This window comes from Lissotriton vulgaris, chromosome 4_1, assembly GCF_964263255.1.
Source record: "Lissotriton vulgaris chromosome 4_1, aLisVul1.2, whole genome shotgun sequence".
Lineage (NCBI taxonomy): Eukaryota > Metazoa > Chordata > Amphibia > Caudata > Salamandridae > Lissotriton > Lissotriton vulgaris.
Window position 1 is genome coordinate 1,473,159,477 of NC_141691.1, and position 6,139 is coordinate 1,473,165,615.

Consider the following 6,139-nt stretch of genomic DNA (forward strand, 5'->3'; position numbering starts at 1 on the left):
AACTCATTTGCAAGAGATTAAGCTATTGGCATTGTAAATGACTATGCCATTTATTTATCTGTTTTCAAAAACAACACAAATAAAACGTTTGTAATTTACAATGCCAATAGCTCTAACTTTTGCAAAGGCGAAACCGTTGCATTGTAAATGCTTGTTTACATAGTCAGGGAACCTTACAAATATGAATTCCCGCCACTAACTAGTCCACGAAGCATTACTCCTTCTCGGACTCTTTTCTACCCCATTCCAGCATGTATCTCAGTTGAGCCTCTTGGTAATAGTGTTTAATGTTAGAGATACCCAAACCTCCCTCCTCTGGGTGCCTGTATGATACTTTGTGAGCCATGTGTGGTTTCTTATCTGCCCGAATGATGCTATCTGTTTCTTTCTGTATGTAGTTTCTTTAAAATTGTTGAGTGAAGATACAGCGGAAGTGATTGGAATATGAAGCATAGTTTGGGGAGGGTATTCATTTTGATTGTAGCTATCCTGTCTAGCTATGACAAACTGTGTTGTTGCCATGCATGATGGCCCGGTGCACAGCGTGCAAGAGATTGTTGGTGTTAAGGGCAGCAGTGGATGTGAATAACTGTACTCCTATTGGTGGAATTAAGTTTGTGAGCCATTAGATAGGGAGTTTTAGATGGAAGGAGTTGTGTTGTTTTTTTATGACAGAAAGTAAGTATCTGTGACTTTTGAAGGTTCAGGGCGCAGTACCACTATCGCCGCCGCTAACATAGTCGCTGGGATCTGGTTTGTACCTCCGAAGGAGTTAAATAGTCTTGTCATTATCGGGGCTAGTATGTGACAAAAATGTTTATTGAAAATTGCGGGGAACCCGTCCGGGACCGGAGATTTGAGCAATTTAAGTTGTGAGATCCCTGTGACTACTTCTTCGATCCACATGGGGGCGTCCAAGGATTTTGCTTGGTCTGGTGTTAGTGCGGCCATGTTAACGGAATGCAAGTAGGCTTTTGTGTCACGGTTGGGTGGTGAATACACCGTATACAGCTTTTTGTAAAACTCCCTAAAGGTTTGAGCTATTTCCTGATCTTCCGTGGCCTCCCCCCACCCACATTGTTTTAGCGAGAGTACTGTTGTATGGCGTTTTAGATTCCGAATGGATTTTCCCGATTCATGCCCTTATATAGGTACAATTCGCGTTGCCCTTATATAGGCATAGAAATCAAGCCCTTAATTAGGTATAGCCCATGCAACCCAAATACAGGCATGGCTACTTCCATCCGTTCACCAAACGTCACAACGATTTCTTGGAAAACCAGCTTAAGCCGTTAGGGGCTTACCCTTGCTTGAATATTGATTCCTCCAAGAACTCAGTTACTTTACAATGAACAACTATTCCCCAGGGGTTCATTCATGACGTTTATATGCCCGACTTTACGTCAAACATGGCATTCCTAAACACCTTCAAGGTATAATTATACCTTCACTTGCTATGGCAAAGCACGGTGGTTCGGAGCAGTTCGACGACCTACTTGCCCGACGCAGCTCACTACAGCAAGTGCCGATGGAAGCCGACTCTCCAGCTGACGCACTGGTCAGGAAGCTGCCCTCCTCTGCCGAGAATCCAGCTCCAGTGTTTCTGACTCCCCTTGCAGGGTGTTGGGAAAACGAGTCCCGAGACAGAGATACCAGAACTCCTTCATTCTAAAAAGTATGGAGCTTATTAGAACCTAGAAAAACCTTTGGTAGATTCTTGGCAAAACTAAACCTATGCAAAAGACCATACTTACTTCTTCCGACGTACTAGACCTAGGTTAGGTATATTGGGGTAGGCGTATTTTAGAAGCACCAGTTGAGTATTTTAGTCTATGTTATTTATGTATGTATTTGTATATGGCTTAGCAACCATACAATGCTCTTACAGTATTATTTCATATTACTGTTTACGCTGTACCCCTTATACTTTGCATTCTGCCTAACGATTGTAGCAGTTCACCTCTCTTGCATGAGAAAGAAGACTGTTCAATAAACCTTCTTTTTTTAAACGCCGTCTCACTATTTCTCTGCAAACTCTGTAGAAATGAGGCATGCACGATTGATTGAGTAAAATAGTTCTCTATTTTTTCCACGACTCTGAGACATATGTTCTTATTCTTGGGGAAAAAAAGTTGTCATGTTTATGCGTTTGTCAGAAACGAATCCCTTCTTGTGAATTCGAGAAAGTTTCTATTGACCTCTGAGCTAGCTGGCACTCACTATTAAGTTCAGTATATTTGATAGAGACCTATTGACTTAAGTCCTACGTCAAATCTATAGGATATATTATTCCAATGCGCAGAACCAATTGGGAATATAGGAACTACACTACAGTACTTTTGCCTGCTGTCTTTGAGCCCATCATCCATTAGCCAATAATCGCCCCGTTCAGTCTACTCCAATATGGTAGGAGTGCTTTAGTCTAATTGCTGCATACTCCGCTCTGTCCAGGTCTACTCCCACTAACTGTGCCCTGGCCGCTTTTAGTTGCCTCCACACCCTAGGTGCCCCCGTCCGGCTATGTACCCTTTCCAGTTCTCGCACCTGCACAGATAAGTGCTTCCGTAGTTCCTTGCGCTCTCTGTTATCAGTTGCCGATATTGCTATTAGTCCCCCCCTCACTACTGCCTTCATTGCTTCCCACAGTGTTGTAATGGCTACCTCGGGGGAGTCCTTAAGTGCTAAATATTCCTTAATACATTTGGTGATTTGCTGCTCCACTCTTCTTATGGAGCATAGGTTCCCTGAGCCTCAAGCATCCCAGTTGCCAATGGTGTGATGTTAACTGTATCTGCAGTCACTGTGTCATGGTCAGAGAGGGCCGCTGTTTCTATGTCTACTTCTTTGACCACGCTATTAACCATCATCGCCCCTAGAAAATAATCCAGGCGGGCAGAAGACTTGTGTGCATGTGAATAAAAGGAATATTGTGTCGTTGTGGAGTGCGCCTCCCTCCAGATATCCACTAGCCCCAGTTCCCATAGCCATTTCATTCCTTCCCTCAATAGCCCCCCTTTTGGTGGAAGGTGGCTTTAGACCTATCCTTGTCCGTTTCCATAACCATATTCAGGTCTCCCCCCCCCCAATGTCATGCGATTTTGTGGCGCCAGGGTGTCTGCTAAAGCCGCTTTAAGAAATCCCTCCCGTCCCGAATTTGGGGCATATACTGATATCAGCACCATAGTTTGGGTACCTAACTGAATAGTGTAGGCCATTAACCGTCCTTTTATTTCAGCCACTTTCTCTTTCACCTCCCCTTTGCATCTTTTGGTTATGAGGATGGCCACTCAAGCTTTCTTCTCCCCGTGGAAGAGAAAAACTGCTGGGGGGATACCCGAGAGCGCATGCAGTGCCAGTCTTTGGGCAGGAGATGCGTCTCCTGTAGGAGGCACACATCTGCTTCTGCGTTTTCCAAATCGGAAAGAATTGCTCTCCTTTTAACGGGGTTGTTAAGCCCCTTTACGTTAAGTAAGAGTACTTTCACCACTTCTCTGGCCATTGCAAGTGTTTCTAAGTGATGCCGTGCTGGTCTTCAGGTCGATTCTGCGCCCCCCCATTGTGACAGTGTTCCTTCCCTTCTAGGCTGGGGTGGACTCCCCTGTGTGAAACCCAATGCATTCATAAACTTTGGGCAATGTTCTTGCTCACCGTCTTCTCATTCTTGGACTGTAACATCATGCCTGTTATCCTCCCAGCATATTATCTCAGGACACAGGAACGCCCCCCTCCCTAACCCCAACTGGAAAAACAACAAGTTACCCCAAGAAATATCCAGGGTCCGCAGGTCCAGTCCACGTACCCTTGGTAAACCAAGTTGTAGGGTGCATCCTGTGGCCACTAAAGTACCTCCTTGCTCCCATGAATCCGCCCACTGCCCTCCCGGCACAGCTTTTTACCACTTATGTGCCTGTTCAAACGCCATCTTTGGAGCCGGATTCGCTGGACAAGGAGTTCAAGGTGGCTTGTCTCTCCTGTGCAATCATTTCGGAGTTCGGTTTCAATGCCATCTCCAACAGTTTACTTCCTCTGACTCGCCGCCATCATTCCTTTTCTCCTTTTATGTTTTCTCTCTCCGTTTCATCCCGTTGGGGATTCTTGATACCAAGGACGTGACATGCCTCTTGTAAGGACTTAAGTTGCTGCAATATTCTGTCCCATCTAAAGATAATGCAAAAAGGGTGCCCCCATGAGTATGCAATGCCTTGATTACGGAGAGGAGTCGTGACTGGTCGGAAGTCTCGTTGTTTCTGTAGTGTTATCTCAGCCAAGTCTTGGTACATGGTGATGGTATGTCCTTTATAAGTCAGCAGTTGAGCATCTCTCGCTTTCCGTAAGATAAGTTCTTTTAGCTGAAAGTCTGGTAGATACGCCAGTATATCAGGGTAAGGCGATAGTGCTTTCTGCTGCAGGCCCACTCTGTGAGCTCTATCTATTTTTATGTCATAGTCTTGGGATTGTTGTAGGATGTGTCTGAATAGGCCCTGGAGATATCACGTGATGTTTGTCCCTTCTTCTTTAGGAGGCACACCCTTAATTCATATGTTATTCCCACCCGAGCGATTTTCTAAATCTTCCGTATGGGCTTGGGTATCTATCTGCTGGGCCCAGGGTTGGAGTCATTTTAGTGAACATGTCCTTCACGCTCCTATGTTTCTTCCTGCGCGTCGTGGACATGTCTGGTCTGGCGTCAGTGCAGTGCGGTCTGCGCTTCAGTGTTGGGGCCCTCCACCGATGCACATGCAGTGGGTCTGCACCACTGGACAGCCCATCCCCGGTATTTGTCCTACCAGCCGACTCTTCTCTGTCCCCTCCTCTGATATGTTATTGCCTCGGGACGTCGACGCTGTGTGCTGGGCCCTCAGCAATCCTGATAGGTGTCTTCATGACCTGTGGTTTATGTGCTCCCTGACTCTTTCCCTGGATGCCCTTGCGTCGCTGTTCCGTCAAACACAGGATAGAGGGGTGCAATGGATATGTCCCTGTGCAGTGGGATGTAGTCATGTGGGGGATGCCACTAACCTCTACACCGGTGCCTCTCTATTCAAAGCCACTCAGGCCCCACTCTCTGCAATTTCCAGGCTCTCGCAGAAAGTGATGCCCAGGTAGTAGGATTGGCATCCCTGTGCTAGTGTTCAGGATGTTCTCCACCTGTTGACTATTACCGCACTCCTGATGCTCCACTTGGGTGCGGTCTCGGCCTGCTCGCGTGCTAAGAGCGTCCTCTTTCAGGGCTGCCTTACTTTGGTCTTGGTCAGGATACGTTCTTCCCAGGGCCTCGCTCCTTAATATTATGGCCCCCTCTTGTGTCTGTCAGGCACCTCCTCCTTCTGCACTACGCCCCGTCTCCCAGGGCGGCCTGATTGAAGTCCCGCTGGGCTCACTGCTTCTTACCGCTGTGTCCTGCAGTGGCTCCGGAGAGCGCCGTCATCTACGGCGCAGACACGCGGTCTGGCCCCACACCGGCGTCTTCTCTGCAGCCACGTTCGTTTCTCTGCTTTGCGGCATGGAGGCGATCAGCCGGCTCAGACCGGCTGGCGATCAGGTTTGGCCCGCCGTTCTTCTCCGTCGTCTGCAGCTTTTGAGACCCGATGCAGGGGCCCTCCCTTATCTTGCATCCACAAGCAGGCTCCACCATTTTGACTCTCTTGTCATGGCAACTGCCGGGCTTCGCTCGGGGCGATTCCAGCTCCATACCAAGGTCAGAAGCGCGCCTCCTGGCCCCCGCTTCCTTCCTCGCTCTGCTCTGAAGTTCACAGCTCGTCTTCCGTGCCAGTAAGTAGTCCGACGGGCAAACAGGAGCAGGGAGACGATCGAGTCACATCTTACCCGCTCTCCATCTTGTTCCATCTTCAAGCGTATACCGATTTAGTGGAGGTACGCCTGGCTGCAAGATGACATTACAGACATCAGCGAAAGGTCAAAAGCTGTCAAATGTTTCCACTCAATCTCCATGGAAGGAGGTGGAGACTGGACAGATTTGGGTGAAAAACTGTCCCCTGTTGCTACGACAGAAGATCCTCCTGAAGGGGCAGTCTGCTAGGAGGATCGATGGCCAGTCTCAGGAGCTTGGGGTACCAGACTCTTCGTGCCCAGTCTGGAGCCACAAGAATAACTTGGGCCCGGTCACACTTGATCTTCT